The sequence below is a fragment of the Electrona antarctica genome (assembly GCF_951216825.1).
Source record: "Electrona antarctica genome assembly, chromosome: 24".
NCBI classification, from domain to species: domain Eukaryota; kingdom Metazoa; phylum Chordata; class Actinopteri; order Myctophiformes; family Myctophidae; genus Electrona; species Electrona antarctica.
The window spans coordinates 12,531,575-12,549,393 of record NC_136803.1 but is presented as its reverse complement, the minus strand read 5'-3'; the positions used below and the strand labels follow the sequence as shown (position 1 = coordinate 12,549,393).

General features: G+C 44.4%; 1 protein-coding gene across 1 annotated transcript in view; it reads left to right on the top strand.

The window, feature by feature from the left end:
- Window positions 1-4,800: 4,800 nt before the first annotated feature.
- The window catches only part of LOC306917371 (rho GTPase-activating protein 6-like), a 181,716-nt gene continuing 168,697 nt past the window's right edge, over window positions 4,801-17,819 (top strand). The window contains exon 1 of the mRNA XM_079495578.1: window positions 4,801-4,930. The gene's annotated coding sequence lies outside the window, so the exon portion shown is untranslated. The remainder of the gene's footprint in view (window positions 4,931-17,819) is intronic.

Sequence of the window (17,819 nt, the reverse complement as noted above, 5' to 3'; positions counted from 1 at the left end):
AGAGGGTCCACCTTGTTCAATTCATCAAAACATTTAGAGACGCACAAATAGACACTTCTATATATAGTCAAAGAACAGAACAGGAATTCATCATAAGGGAGGTAAAAAGGAAAAGAAACATATACAGTGAGGGGAAAAAGGGGTGGGCAGTGGGGGGACACTCCGACCACTTCAGAACACAGCAATGCACACGCATGCACTTGCACGCACGCACGCCACGCACGCATACACAGACACATTCTTTAAAAAATAACTAAAATGCCAGCAGACATCTGACTAAACAAATGTGTGATGTATATAGTCTGGTGGGGTGTGACACAGCCACAGGTGTATTACGAGGCAGCCGCCGGCCACTATATTTTATCTCATGGCACACAGTCACAGTCACACACATATTGTGCCGGTTATAATTATAGCAGAATTATAATCTTTGCGGATATAGACCTATACTTTCCAGACAGTGAGGTGGATTAGCATGAGACAGGGATTAATTATCCTATACATTCTCATAACTGGACTGGATTGGACTCTCTCTCTCTCTCTCTCTCTCTCTCTCTCTCTCTCTCTCTCTCTCTCTCTCTCTCTCTCTCTCTCTCTCTCTCTCTCTCTCTCTCTCTCTCTCTCTCTCTCTCTCTCTCTCTCTCTCTCTCTCTCTCTCTCTCTCTCTCTCTCTCTGCTTTGATGTCTGCCTGCATTCTTGTCTGATTGTTCCATCTCTTTAATGTCTCTACTCTCTATGCATAGCCCGACGGCCTGTAGTCTATACAGTACACTACAGTAGGCTATGCCTTAGTCTGCTGGTAGTCTATAGGACTGCAACGATATTATTTTCTTAGCGATATTCTATCCATTACTTTTTAGATCCATCGAAAATTCGCCAAAAAGTCTAATCGTTTTTATTTTATTTATTGTATTAACTAAGTTGATCATTTTGATTAACCACTTGAGCCTTGTTATTTTCAGTGGTGTGCAAAAATAGCGACACTGATCTACAAGCTCACAAGGCCTTGCATCGCAATTTTCACATTCTTTTGCAGAAAAAAAGCACAATTATTAGTTTGTTGTTGTTTTGTAAAGTTAACTGTTGCATCCATAGTCTACTCTATAGTCTCTAGTCTATACTCTCTCTCTCTCTCTCTCTCTATCATGCATTGATTTATATGTTGGTGGTATGTGCACATTGCATACACATTCTATATCTGGAACTTCAAGTTGAAAAGAGAGAGAGAGAGAGAGAGAGAGAGAATCTACTTGACCTTATAATACATGAGGTGGTTGCGCAATGATGGGGGAGGGGGGGGCAATATCAATATTACTATGTATTACTATGCATAACGGTGTCTAATCTACAGTATTCATTCATTTACAGTGTAAACGGCCCACCCCTTTACCCCCTGTGACCCGCACGCACACGCGCACGCACACACACACACACACACACACACACACACACACACACACACACACGGTACGGTACTCCACTACACCTCCCAGCAATGACACCATCCTCCAGTTTGGGAAGCAGAAACGTGCAGAGGAACGTGGGAGAAACAGACTGCCTTGCGCGCTCTGCTCTCCCTTCTCTCTCTGTGGACTAAACACATTCCAACTCTGCAGAAGAAGTTCGAATGGACTACAGCGAAGTCTCAACCCGATCGTTTTCTTCCGATGGGAATATAAACGGACCATGTTGTGTTTAACTTTGGATTTTTAGGAGGATTTCTTTCGAGGAGGAGGACGGCTTGTGCCCGATGTTGTGAGATTTGAATTGGGGGATCGGACGGTACGGGAGCGCTGCTGCTATGTCTGTTCTAAACAGCGTGTTCTCCTCATCTCCTGCCGGCAGAGCCATCACCAAGCGGAGGCTCCGCCAGACCAGGAGCCTGGACCCTGCCATCATCCGGCACTGTGGTGGTGGCACCGCGGGGTCAGAGCTAGGGATGCCCGTGACCACCGGGAGTGGGACCGGCGCGTCGCTGCAGTCAGCGTCCGTGCCACTTGGACACGGCCACGGGTTGACCGCAGGTGCGTTGTTGTTGACTTGTTACTCAGTGGTGGAAATGGAAAGTAACTTCATTAGGCTATGTAAGACTCAAGTAGGCTAAGTAAGTAGCCTACTGTACAATTTTGAGAGGCTTTACTTGAGTTTTTCGATGAATTGACCCCAATCATTGGGGTCCTTCTAGCTCTAGGGAGGATTTAAACCCATGCAAGAAAGCCTATTGGAAAGCCCAATGGAAACAAGCCAATATAGGCTTTCTTGGGTTTAAATCCTCTTAGCAGACCTTGTATGAAACTGTACTTTCCTGTGCTTTTTTTCTGCAAACTATCAATCAATCAATCAATCAACCAACCAACCAAACAACCAACCAACCAACCAACCAATCAATAAAAGTTTTCCAAATGTTTTATACTTATAAAACACTTATAAAACATCCACATGACATGAGATGGCATAGAGGCATGTAATTTTACTCCACTACAATCATTTGACAGCTTTGTAGTAGTCCGGCAGCCAAGGTGGACGGCCGGGTGGGAAATTTGGTATAGGCCTATAGTATTTTTTATTGGCCTAAAATATTGTCTATATACATACATTCATGAATCCACTTGCTGACCGGCTGTTAGTTTTGGGCAAATGTTTTATAGGGGTTTCTTGTGTCCCTACCATTAACATCCTATGGCAGGCAAAAATGTAAAAAATGTCAAACTTTCCTTTTGCTTTAAGTAGCATGTGACATGTCAAACTAGGGGGGTTTCATGATTCTGAATCCATTCCAAGCATTGCACAAAATACACTCCTTGGGCTAAAAACGGCCATAGACATCATGACAAATGTGATGAGGTCAGTGGCTATGGCTGCTTTTAGCCTAAGGAGTGTATTTTGTGCAAAACTAATGCTTGGAATGGATTCAGAATCATGAAAAACCCCTAGTTTGACATGTCACATGCTACTTAAAGGAGCATTCAGTGATTTGGATGATTTGGAAAAAAAACCCTGGGCCGCCGTCCGCCCCGGTAACAAGATGTGCACATGCATACGCACTACAGTGGGGGGACACGCAACAGGCCAACAGCACACACACCAAGGCCTGCCCCCGCTCAATCATGATTGGCGGAAGGCCCCTCTCTATCCTGATTGGATGATGGCTGGGCCACCTAGCCAAAAACGAAACCTACGTTTTTTTGACCGCCAGGGGTTAACTGGGGACAATGAGGAACTCCTTATATGGTCAGCACACTCCACAGTAGGGAGGACTATCACAACAAAACAAAAAAATAAGTGATATTTGAATTAAGTGAAATCACTGAATATACCAAAAAGGAAAATTTGACATTTTTGCCAGCCATAGGATGTTAATCAAGATAGGATCACAAGAAACCCCCATACAAAAGATTGCCCAATACTAACAGCCGGTCAGCAAGTGGATTCATGAATGTATGTATAGGGCTTGAAAACGTGTACGTCACCAAGAGGAGGGCGGCGTCTGAAAAGCTAGGGACGGCCCTCTCGTGGGCATTCAAATTTAGCCCACATCACTCAGAATAGAGTGACGGTGGTATGTTTTTGTAAATATTCAAGCTCGTTCTTGGCGACAACATAGTGAACCAACACCAGGATGGATAGAAAGAACGTCGGACCCAAATACATTACAAGGACAAGGAAAATGTTGTGAACAAACACGGCTGTGCTTATATACTTTGTTGAACGTTATGTCTCTGCGCCCGTGCGCCGATCCAAGCCATTCTACGTCTTTTTGTAAACTCGTCAATCTGGGTTCCTTGATGCTGTCTCCATGCTGGAAAGCTGAAAATCTAATTCCGTTTTCTGGGTCATTCCCTCGACGTGACCTGCTGTGGCACTTATTTACTGAGCAAGTCTGCACCATTGTGAGGTCAGTTTAAAAAAAGAACGTATACAAGCACACTGGATAGTCGCTCAATGTAAACAAACCAGACAAGCCAACAAGTATGGCGGCCGCTACCACGTGACACATATGTTGACGCCCCCTCCAAGAGATTTTGGTACACACTATATAGACCATATTTTAGGCCAATAAAACAAATACTATATACCAAATTTCCCGCTTTAAACAAAAGAAGCCTGTCGGCTGCCGGACTATAGTTACAAAACATTATGTTTAACATACCAGTTAGGGCCTATTTGATATAATTCTGCTGTGCTGTGAGCTTGTAGATCTACTAGGTTAATTGTACACATTTAGACAAATATTTTGTAATTTTAACCAAGTAAACCTTTTTAAACAAGGCAGGCCTTTTACTTGCAACAGTGTATCTTTAAATCGTCTCTGTCGGGGAGAAACCTAATTTTGTCCAAAACTATTATACTTTTCAGGATTAAAATTGTGATGTGAGCTTGCAGATCTGCTACTTTTCTATACTTTTGTGTGCAGCTGCAGAAGGATCAAGTAGGGCGTTAAAAAAAAATACAAAAAGTTAAAATATGGAGATAAGAGGTTTCTGCCCGACACCAACGGTATTGTGATAGACCTATTGCTACTAATAAGTACAAAGTGGGCTATATATCTTCTTCTGGTTATTGTCGCCTGCAGAGCGCTTGAACGTGAAAGCGGTCACACCATCCCGCTCCTCCAAGGCTCCGGTGGCTCTGAGTCTGAAACAGCATCTGTCCGTGTCCGTGTCCTCTCCCTCCATCCCCTCGGACATCTCTCCGTCCTCCAACTTCCACTTTGACTACGAGGTGGTGCGAGGAGGAGGGGGCGCCATCGGCGGTAAACGCTACACCGTCGGCGATCTGCCATACCTGGTGAGGAGCAGCGCGGCCGCCGGTGGCAGCGGCACCTCCTCGCATCATGGCAGCGCCAGCGCGCTCCTGTCGCCCCTCCGATGGCTGCAGAAGAAGCCACCGCAGGTCAGCTCGCACGCCTACGTCGTGTGGAGAACGGAGGTACGTGCCGGTGTCTCCCGAGTTATTGTGAGAGTGTGGGACGAGAGAGAGAATGTGAAATTGCATTCTGTCACGTTTGTATCTCGTCTATCTTCTTTCGGGGGCTAATTAAGGTCGCCACAGCGGATCATCTGTTTTGTATCTCGTCTCACTCTCACTTTCGCTCATTCTCCATCTCATTCTCACTCTCACTTTGTATCGAATCTCATCTCTCTACCCCCAAAGTCTCAGAGGAAGAAATGCAGGCTGAGGGAAGTTACGATGTAACTTGTGTATATCACTTTAGGACATTGGTCCTCAAACTTCAACTTTCAAGTACCCTCCCCCATATAACTCTGAGAGTGTACAAATGGAACCAAAATGAACCTGGACCCCTTCCATTTATACACTCTCAGAGTGTAAGGTCCATTTGGAAGCCTCTCAAGGAACCACTGCTTAAGGAGACTTCAGCGACCTTGCCACATTTGACTTTGTTTTCACATCAAGGTCCATTATTTATTCAACAATAATTTAACTCTTGAGAGCGTAAAATGAAATCAAATGGACCAGCAAGGGTCCATTTGGTATCATTTTACACTCTCAAGAGTTAAAGATCTATAAGGGTCCATTTGATTATCAACTCTCCTTCATTTAGCTGGGGACCACCTGGTACCCCCTCAAGGACCCGGACCACCTGGAACCGCCTAAAGTCCCCGGACCACTGGTTGAAAACCACTGACTTAGGATATTTATATGCATAGATATACTTATTATTAGGCCTATATCATTACTTGAATGAACAGGCTGCTGGTGTGGTTCAGTGTAACCATGAAACTAGCTTATGTCCACGCTCCATGTGCATCAGGTTTTGGTTATTAGCTCACTATCAGTTCTTTTCAGTATGGCCATATAGCAACGTGTGTTCAGTGTATCCGCTGGCTGCTGGCCAATGCACACGTCCAGTGGAGCAGTGATTTGTTTAGGCTACTCAACGGTTCAGCGATGATCAAAGTGGGGGAACGTGGAGTGGATTGTCGCTGCTGGCAGATGAAAACCCCATATGTCCATATACTGCTTCGTTTCAGTTTTTCAAGTATAGATCGACTACGACGCATCGAGAGTCCGCAATAAGACGTGTTGTGACTGTGAGAGCTTGTAGTTTGGGCTACCCCCTTTCTTTTTCCTTTTTAGAATGTTTTCTCCCCATTACACTGGTGTTGCCGTTACAGCTTTGGACATGAGGTTTCCAGCCGACAGAGATGATAATGCTGGTTGACTTCTCCCAGCTTGATTTCCCCTGCGGGGTCTTCTATGATGTGGTTTTCAATGTGGCCAAACACCCGCTCAGTCACCTTGAAACTGTGCCGGTGCACCGTTGCCACGGATTAATAACCTCCAACAACAGGGTGTAGCGACGCGTGTATCACCACTAATATCAAATGATTAACAGATAGTTCTTGTTTTGTTACCGTCGGTGTGTATCAGAGTGTCTGGGTATTTGGTCTTTGTAAGCTTGTGAGTGTGAATATGAGGAAAGAGACTTTGTGTGAAATCTTTACTACCAAAACATACACAGGAGACTTATTTTTAGCAAGGCACTTTATTGGACACATAGTTGGCCCGGGTCCACATGCGCTGGTGGAAAGGTATGATGATTTCCCTGATGCTTTTTTTTTCTTGTTCTGTTCACTGTTGTTTTTCCTTCCCCCCCACCTCTTTACTCCCCCCTCTCTCTCTCTCTCTCTCTCTCTCTCGCTCTCTCTCGCTCTCCCTCCCTCTCTCTCTCCCCCTTCCTATACCTAAGTTTCCTTCTCTTTTCCCACGGCTGTTTCTTTCTCTTTTTCTCTCACTGTCCGTGTTTCGGCAAGTGTGCATGCGTTCGTTCGTGCGTGCGTGCGTGCGTGCGCGTGAGTGCGTGTGTGTGTGTGAGAGAGTGCGTGTGCCTGGGAAATGGCTTCTCACGAGTGTGCCTGATCAACGGGGTCAAACTGCCCCATCAACTCCCCAGAACCACGGCCCCCTAAGGGTCCATTCCCTACTGTCTCTCAGGGTTAAACGAACACTCTGGATTCTGGCAGCGTGGTGGCTGTGTATGACAGGGAGCAGCTTGCTTTAATCAACTCGCCCCCTGCCTCTCTCAGTGTCACACACACGCGCACATGTGCAGGCAAATGTGCACACAAACATAAACGTGCGCACGCACGCACGCACGCACGCACGCACGCACGCACACACACACACACACCAAAGTTTCCCACCAGTTTAAGTCCAACACAGTAACATCCTGAGTTGTGGAAGTACAAGAGAAAGTTGCTCAGATCAAGTTACCATGACCTGATGAAGATGTAATCTGTAATCGAAACTCAATGTGGCTCAAATCGTCCAAGTTGCTCCAGTGCCTTCTTTATTCAGTTGCTCAGATCAAATTTGTACTTTGAGTTAAAGACTTGGAATAAGTAAGCCTTGCTGAGCCATGAGGTCCCATAGGGCAGGAGCCTATCTCCTGTTTCTGTAGTGTGAGTCAGCTTGATGTACAAGTACACCCCCTGGACATGACGCTAGTATGTCTCAGGGACCAATTGATGCTGAGTGCAAAGCAGGGACTCGGCACCGGATCCCATATGACCCGGCCGGAGATCGAACACCGACCTCCCAGTTTCAGGGTGGACACTCAAACTGCAACAAATAAACATTCATATATTCAGAAGTACATGCTTTTAAAAATGCCTAAGTACCGGTATTCAAAAGTACATGCTGTATTAAACGTTTCCAAAGACATTTTTTAAGATTTCCCAGGCATTTAAAAAACAGGTAGAAAAACAGCAGATCTACAAGCTACACGTGCTACAAAAGCTACACTTGAACACGCATGACTAACCACTTCAGTCCCAGCATCCTTATTGTGAGGAAGGCTTTCGTACAAAGTAGCCTTCCCCACAATAACAGAAAACAGTGGTTAACCCATTCTGGGCGGGAACCCCTTTTGGTGTTTTAAACATTATGTTATAATTTAGCTATTGAAAAATAGCAGATCTACAAGCTCATAGCGCGCCACTCGGTGGCGCTATGAGCTTGTAGGCCTGCTATTTTTGAAAAATTGAAGAACCACTGACATAGAAACATAGCTTTTTCAGAAAACTGTCAGGATGTAGAAGACATTTTTAGAATCTGATCTCAGGTAAAAAAAAAAATCTCTGCAGGATTGTACGTTGTACCCTGGCCTTACGTCCCCATGGTCCATTGACAACACAGCTTTAGGGCTATCAGACTCAGTTGTACCATGTGGACTGTGGTCTTTATATTGCTCCTCTGGGTGTTTTTTAAAAACACTATAATCCAGGGAAGAGCGCTGATGTGTTTCACAATGCCACTGTCAGGGGGGGAAACCTTGTATGTTCAGACCAAAACCCTTACTCTTCAGAAAGAAAACAAACAATGTGTTTCAATGGATTCAATGTAGTTATTATTTAGTCACAAGCTCTTGTTAACCCATTTTGACCTGAGATCAGATTCTAAAAATCTTCTACATCCTGACAGTTTTCTGAAAAAGCTATGTTTCTATGTCAGTCGTTCTTCGATTTTTCAAAAATAGCAGACCTACAAGCTTGTAGATCTGCTTTTTTCAATAGCTAAAGCATAACATAATGCTAACACCAAAAGGGGTTCCCGCCCAAAATGGGTTAATACTTTTCATTGGTTCAATGTTGATAAAACCCATAGACACACTTTCACCTTCAGAATGTTTCAAATATAGCAAACATAGCAGATCTACAAGCTCACAATCGGATGCGTTCTTGCGAGCTTGTATATCGGCTATTTTCACTACTTTTGCACGACTGTCCTACAACAAACACGTACTGTACATTCATTTACGGAAAGAATAAAACAAAATAAAAACATTAAAACGTTGAAATGTGGAGGTTTCTGCCCAACATGCAGCGACTACTCCTAGATGATGTAAACCCGGAGGTCATGATGTTGACAGTATAATGCACAGAATGTATTGTTCAGGGATCAATTCTCCTTGCAATCCACTCTCCGCTCAATAGCTGACACATTGAAACTGTGGTTCGTGTAAGGTAAGATAGGATGGATTCATTGCTGTGTTAGTGTGTCCTATATAGCCGTGATGTTGAAACGTCCTTTTCACGCCAGCAAGGTTCACGGAGTGTAGCCAACGGACCCGTTAACACAGAGGGTTTTATTGTGTTTATGGTATATATGGAGAAGGAAAGAAATCTGCCTCCTGCACTGCATGACGTTGGAATTGTTCATATGTTGAGGTTATTGTATGTTTAACCCATTTTGACCAACAATCCTTGAGGGCATTCCAGGGGGTCCCAAGCTAAATGAGGCAGTGTTTAAGGAAAGACACACTTGTCACTTATGTACCATGAATCATACGCCACAGTAGATGTGACAGACAGACAGACAGACAGACAGACAGAACAATAGATTTTTCGTTTGTTCGATCATCCGATCATCCGTTCAATCGATCCATCATTGTTCCCACGGAGAAAGTTGTAGTTGTCATTGTTGTGAAGCATAATGAGTTAGGTAAATGATACTATAGGTCGAGAGTGGGGCCAATAATTTACAGAAGAACATTCTACACAGGAATCAGTATCTCCTGTTCCCACATGACGACACCAACATGGAACATTGCCAGTGGATTTACAAGTTCTTCAGTACAAGTGAGCTTTAGAAGGCTCTCATCTTGTGCATTTACGGGATATTTGCTCAAATGTGTTTGTGTTTGTGCATTTTTACTGGACCTCCGTGTCTTCATGCGTCTGCCGGTGTTTATGCTGGTTTTGCATGTGTTTGAATGTGTGTGTGTGTGTGTGTGTGTGTGTGTGTGTGTGTGTGTGTGTGTGTGTGTGTGTGTGTGTGTGTGTGTGTGTGTGTGTGTGTGTGTGTGTGTGTGTTTGCATGTGTGCATTGCTTTCGTAGGTGCATGGGACACACGTGAGTGCAGACTTGACTTATGCCTTTGTAAGGAGATGAAAAGACAAAGTGTGTGTGTGTGTGTGTGTGTGTGTGTGTGTGTGTGTGTGTGTGTGTGTGTGTGTGTGTGTGTGTGTGTGTGTGTGTGTGTGTGTGTGATAGAGAGAGAGAGAGAGAGACAGAATGACAAATGGAGAGGGAACAGACAAACAGGCATGTAAAGCTGCGACTCACGGACGCTATGCCACACTGTTCGTTTTACGACTCCGTTCGGTTCCATTTGCACAGTCTTGGAGTTAAATTAACACTGAGGAATTTGACTTTGCAGTCGAGTTTCATTCGCTGCGATTGCCTCACAGCTCGTTTCCGCGGTGGTCAAATAGTTGATGTTGAAAGTGCATCGGGCGCAATAAAAACCCCATAAGAAGAACATCCATTTTCTCCGGCTGTTATTACAGCGGTCTGGCCTCAAACAGCACCACATGCATCTTGTGGAGTAACTGCCGGGCTTTCAGAGATCCGTCCATGTCAACCCAGTGACATCTCATCCCTCTCACGGCAAAAACGTCCTTTTTTCGCAGATCTTTTGCCTATGTTTAGTTATACTTCAGTCCTTTCTCTAGACTAGTTAAGAGACCAAATGATGTATTTAACTTACATATATTGTTTTGTGTTCTGCTTCCACATGGATCCATGCATTTGCTTTGGCATCTTTTTGTATTTTCATTGGCTGGAAAAGAAACCCACACACACATTCTAACATGCTCAGTTGCACACGCACGCACGCACACACACACACACACACACACACACACACACACACACACACACACACACACACACACACACACACACACACACACACACACACACACACACACACACACACACACACACACACACACACACACACACACACACACACACACACACACACAGTATGCACATACGTTCTTGTTCCCGCCATCAAACGCACGCACGCACGCACACTCACACACACACACGCACACACGCACGCACGCACGCACGCACGCTCGCACGCACGCACGCACGCACACGAACTAAGAGGAAACAGTGGTTGTGTAATTAAAATCTTGGTTGTTTATGGGCCGCCAGAATGTTGACGTTGTACCGTCTATATTTAGACATAGTTGTCGTCTATGATAGAAAGAATGAGCCAAAAGGAAATACAATTACTTGAGTGGAGTTGGAGGAGTAGTGGCCGTTCATTCATATTTTTTGGCAATATTAGGCCAGTCTGATCGAATCAAGATTGCTGTTGATCTGAGAAATTACCTGCATATGTTCACTATTAGTTGAAGTTCAATGCCATTCATCATTCTGTCTGTGTAGTTTTGGCGGACAACGCGCACACACACACACACGCACACACACGCACGCGCACACAAATACATCAACATTTTACGGTGTGAAAAATAGCCGATCTACGAGCTCACACAAGCTTGTAGAGATCGTCATGTTTTCGCTGCATGTAACTATGTATAAATCCAGCAAAACTGCCTGACCCTTAAACCCTAACTTTAAATGTCTAATCCTAACCCATAAACCTAACATCTAAAAATGTCTAAGCCTAACACTCCAAACCATAACACATCTATTTCTCTTGTGAACACCAGTAAAATTGTCCTCACAAATGTCTGGTTCTCAAATGTTACTGTACTAGTGGGGACATTTGACCCTCACAAGAATAACATGCACACACGCACGCATGTACGCACGCATGCTCGCACGCACGCACACACGCACACACATCCATTTTCGCCTGACGGCGAAAAACAAAATCCCACTAATTTGACTGAACGGCATTGGGTTGCACATCTGGGGCGGCTGTCTAATCATCTGTCACAGCGTTTACGGTTGCACAACAACACGTGTTGTCTTGTATGTCCATATATGTCAGGGTTGACTCTTTATGTTGGGTTGCCTCTGCAGTGCCCCAGGGCCAACACTAATACTACCATGAATGAACCTCATACTTGGCAAACGGAAAGGTCTGAGTGCAAGTATTTCCTTTAAAGGTACCATGCATTCTCCATCAGCAATTATTGCTGGCAAAAGCAACTGAGATAGAGAGAGAGAGAGAGAGAGAGAGAGAGAAACATAGTTGTTTTGCCATTTAAAATCTGTAGCAAAAGCAAAGCAAAGCAAAGTTCTTTGTTTACCCAGGGTGAATGGACTAAGCTCGACGAACTTGTTTACAGCCAGACCCTGCTCATAGAACATTTCATGGTAGGGGTTCAATGCCTTGCTCAAGGGCACTTCAGCGGTGGTAATTTTAACGTGCCGGTCCGGGGATACGAACTGGCGACCTTCCGATAACAAGACCACTCCGCAAACCGTTCGGCCACCGCTGCCCCGATGCTTCACTGTAGTAGAGCACTCTGGTTCTCAAAGTGGGGGTCCCCAAATGATTAAGATTAAATGTATGCATTGAGCAAGCAGGCAGGCTCTTTTGGCCCAATGGTAAATGGCAGTTTCACAGGAAACCGGGTTCAAATCCAGAGGAAAGTTGTGCCAATTATTTGCGTGCCCATTAGCAAGGCCCGCAGGTTGAGAACCACTGCTGTAGAGTGCATATGGGGAGAATTGGGAAGAGGTCGTCGTGACATTTGAAAAATTCTTCTCTACGATAGCCTGGCGCACGATGCTTTAACAGATATAAATGAAAACTGGTGGGGAGGAACACGATCTGTCAGTTTGTAGGTTGTAAATCTCTAAAATTGTGATTAAACATATTTTACGTTAGGCTGATGGATAATATTCTTTTTGAAGTAATTTTTTGTGGAGCTTTTGTTTTGATAGATTTATAGAAGGGAGAAACAGGAAACACCGAACAACGAGTAGAGGAAGCCAGCCAATGGTTTTCGGCAAGCCAGGAATCAAAAACCAGTGACTCGCTGCCATCATAGAAGCAGGCATTAAGCCATGGGGTATCCGCTCCATAACCACTCGCTTATCGGGTTGCCATGGCTGGAGGATGCTCTTCCATTGTCTGCGAGAGTGAGCTCTCGACATACTCGATGTGTCGGGAAAGTGTTCGGTGTTCAATTTCTACATATTGTTGCTGTCGGGCAGAAACCTCCTATCTCCACATTTTTACATGTTGTGTTTTTTCGTAAATTAACGCCCTACTTGATCACACTACAGCAGGGGTTTTCAACAGGTGGTCCGTGGACCACTGGTGGTCCCTGGAAGTATTGCATGTGGTCCCTGACCATTCATTTAGTAATGTAGGATTTGTTGATTTTTAATAATGTCATTCCTCTAGTTGAGAAACAGTGAACTGAATGACCCGGTGACCTATGATGACCGTCTATGTAGTCATTTTACTGACAAGTTGGAGGAGTAAGAATCTCAAGAGAGGGAAGTGCAGCGGATTGTCTGGTTGAGTCATTATTATTAGGAAATTATTAGTAGTCAGTGGACAATTGGTTGAGAAACAGTGGGATGTATACACATGGGATGCATACTGTAGCTAGTGTTACAAAAGCATTAATCTTAGCCCATATCCCCGCTCAACGCAACAGTGGTCCCCAGGTTGACTTAAGTCAGGGTGGTGGTCCCTGGTTCACAATCAGTTGAAAACCCCTGCACTACAGCATCACTCAAAAGCATCGAAAGCAGCACATCCACAAGCTTGAAAAGTGGCACAAAGCGCCACTTTTCCTCAGAATAGGGATTCCACTCGCGTACAAGGCTGCTGGGTCGCAAGACAAATTTCAGTGCAAACTGACAATAAAGTACTATATCATATCATATCATATCAAAACAAAAAAACTGTAAATCTCCAAAAATGTACAGTACCCACGTGAATGTATACATAGTAGTTACCACAAGTGAGTTTGAATGTGGAGTGCTACCGTGTCTCAAACTTAGAATTTACCGCATGCTCTTTAAATCATCTGTGAGGCCTGTAACGAGAGGGAGGCTTGAACTTGTGAACCAGGCTGCTATCCATTTTGCCTTTCGTCTCTGTTGGGTGGAAACCTCATATGACCAAGACTGTATACTTTTGCAGGACTCAAATTCGAAAGCATCAAAAAGTAGCAGATGTGCAAAGCTTCGCGCTGGATTTCGATCTGCTACTTTTTTTTGTGACGCTGTAGTATGATCCAGTAGGGCGTTGATTAATGAAAAAAACACACAAAAAGTTAAAATATGGAGATGAGAGGTTTCTTTCCTCCCTGGGTGCCCTCTCCCCCAGTCCCCCTCCTCCTCTCTGGGCTGCGTTGGAGTGAGCGAGACCTTGATGCTTTAGACATCTTTGGAATTTCATGGTTAACATCCACCACTCTGTTTCCAAACTACACGCGTTATCTTGGATGCCGCGTGCTTTGTACCAAAAATGCAGCATCACACCTGTGCTAATAAGTAAGAAAAATCACCTTCTGGCATAAAACTGACAACAAGTGAACTATTGCAATTAATTAGACTGTAGACATGACGGAGTCAAGAGTCCAGTATGCGATGGCATTGTGAGTCTAAAACAAACAATTGGCGAGAATAGGCAAACATTTGCCAAAAATAGCAGATCTGCAAGCTCACATGCATTGTGGGGCTTCACATAGGACAGGGCCAAATGCACACAGGGCGATTTCTTTTCTAGTAGGATTTTATTGGTTAAAGGTTAGATTGATGCTATATGGCAGAACCTGTGATGTTTTTCTTTTCTTTTTTTTGACCATTGCAAAATCAAAGCTGCACGTTGTCAGGTCCCAGAGGAGGACATCCTCTGAAACACAGTATCTGGTCCACCTGGTTTGAATATGGAAATCTGTGACATAATATGACAGCGCTGGGGGAAGGGGCTGGCCTCTACTGAAGTGCACTACCTCGGTTCGTGTAATGACTGAGGGTTGTTTGACTAGCACCAATGCAGGGTGTCATTATGCTTCCTATAGAGGGTATGTGCGTGACATCATCATCATACCCGGTAGTTATGCGGTAGTTATACTACTTTCTGGCCTTGACAGCCCATACATCCAAACAGAAAAGTCTTATCTGATTGCATTAAACAAACTCACCTTTCCACTCAATTTGCCACTCACTTTATGCATGTGCATACCCTCTATAATCACATCCTAAATGGTAAATGGTGCATTTATATAGCGCCTTTATCCAAGGCGCTTTACATAGATTGTGCATTACATTCACCCATTCATACACCGATTGCGGAAGCCATGCAAGGTACCAACCAGCACATCGGGAGCAATTTGGGGTTCAGTGTCTTGCCCAAGGACACTTCGACATGTGGACAGGAGGAGCCGGGATACGAACCGCCGACCCATGGATCATTGGACGACCTGCTCTACCTCCTGAGCCACAGTCGCCCCCTATCTTACTTCCTATCGACTCGCATCTCCGGCTCAAGGAGAGCGGATGGTAACCTATGTCATGTTGTAGTCACTGGTTTGTAGTCTTCAGGCAGGAAACCACAAACCGGAATCAGAAGTACCCAACATTCCCCGTGATCAAGGGCATCATCATTTTAGAGCCTACCCAATAAAAGCCGTATGAATCCGACACGTTTTTCAAGTACTTCTTGGAATACTTTACTTGGAATATACGTTTGTATATCCATCTTTTATTCCAACTCGTAGCGACTGGCGAGACAAAAAAAAAACAGGGGGGACAAAAACAAAGCGACGCTGAACTTTCCTCCAAGGTGGAAAGTCTGGTGACACGAGGCTACCTGTACACAGAGCGAGAGAGAGAGAGAGAGAGAGAGAGAGAATCACAGATCTCCACCTTGATGTGTCTGGGGAATATATATCGTCTCTGTCATGTCCAAAAGTTAAAACTGCTACTTTTCAGGATTCAAATTCAAAAACAGCAAAAGTAGCAGATCTACAAACTCAAAACGTGTCGCTTTGCGCCGCATTTGGAGCTTGGGATCTGCTACATTTGATGCTTTTGTGTGCCGCTGTAAGTTTGATCAAGTAGGGCGTTAATTTAAGAAAAATCTCACCTGTGTGAACTGAGTGGTGCAAGGTCTTATATAGCCTGATCAGCTTTGGACTGATGTAATGTCAGTGACCATAGTAACCATGCTCATTCTTTTGGTACAAACAAACAAACACGTGTACACGGTAACAAAGCCAGTTGTTGGAGTGGTGCAAACCACTCCAACAACTGGAGTGGTTTGGAGTGGTTTGCACCACTCAAAAAAATCACACCCGTGTGAACTGAGTGGTGCAAGGTCTTATATAGCCTGATCAGCTTTGGTCTGACGTAATGTCAGTGACCATAGGAACCATGCTCATTCTTTTGGTACAAACAAACAAACACGTGTACACGGTAACAAAGCCAGTTTTTGGAGTGGTTTGCACCAGTTGTTGGAGTGGTTTGCACCACTCAATAACAAAGCCAGTTGTTGGAGTGGTTTGCACCAGTTGTTGGAGTGGTTTGCACCACTCAATAACAAAGCCAGTTGTTGAAGTGGTTTGCACCACTCAAAAAAACATAGAGTTAGAATATATAGACATAAGAGGTTTCTGCCCAACAGCAACGATATGCTAGAACAGCGGCAAGAACAGCTGACAAACCTACACACCAACTGCTTTGAAGTGAACATCAGTCATATCATTTTTCTGTTCTTTCCACTCAGGTCTAGCCCCCAACATGAATGTAGATGTCCCCAGACATATCAGAAGGCACACATCTCTGATCATGCAGACAGGGGAGGCCTTAATGTTCCATGTGCTATGAAATATTATATATATGAAAAGCACATCAAAACCACAATAAAGCCCTGAGGCTATAATTAAGAAACCAGAACAGTCACAACATAAAAGAAACGGATACTGTATCACAAACTATGACACAAGTCGCAGCATCAGGCAGCAGCAGCTTTACAGTTTACTGGCAAACAGTGTTGCATTCATTGGATTTGGCCCTTCGGTACCATGTGTGGTTTACTTATTATACCTGTTGATGAGATTACCTCTATTCAGTGGCGTGCACAGACATTTAGAGGGGCAGGTGCTCAAGGAAAAAAAAGGGCACCTTGTGCAGCACGTGGTACCGGCCGGTTGCCTAAATAGTGTGAGATCTATAGATTCTGGGGCCTACATAATATATTATAAGCTTTTTATTAAGAATTGATCAATGTCACCATGGTCCACATACTGTACAAAAATAAAATAAAATGAAATAAAAATAAAAGTTTTTTTTTTTTTCTTCAAAAGGGCACATTGCCAAAAGGGCAGGGGGTGCTCTAGCACCACCTAGTGTCTATCTGTGCACGCCACTGCCTCTATTGACTAACCGTCCTAGACATTCTTTCACAAACAGTGAACATGAGGCTTTTCCGGACTGCATTAAAACATCCCCCTCGTTGGTATCATTTGGACATTTTTTGTTCCCCCCGTTTGGACATCAAAGTGGAATGATTCTCCAGGTGACTTAACCGAATCACTGGGAAATATGTTTCTAGTCTACCCTTGGCAGACATGTCGCTGACGGCGACCACCTTCAGCGCGTCTTTCAACAACTTCTCATAACCTTATTCTACAGAGTATGACCTGTGCTGAGGAGGGGGATGCAGTGTGCTGCAGAGAAACCCATCACGTTTAAAGGGGTATTTCACGTTCAAACATGTTTTGTGGTCACATTAACGTTTTCCTCAGGCTTTTGCCTTTCACACCAGACCCCAGTTTTTAAGTTGCCTGATTCAGTATTTAGATCTTTGATATTGATTTTGTCAGGCCCGCTTCCTAATAGAAACCTATTGTAACTTCAAACTCCCTGTCTCCCCTAGGGTGGTATGTACACTCACAGAAAATATGCAGTAATCCTACCACCCAGTGTCAATTATCGAATGTAATCCTGGTCGCTACATTCCCTCTGCCAACCTGGGGAGAGCAATGGACTGACCTGCGTTCCCTCTATGCATGAGGAGTCCAAGCCGCTCCTTTCCAACTGACAGGGGGGAGTTTCCCTG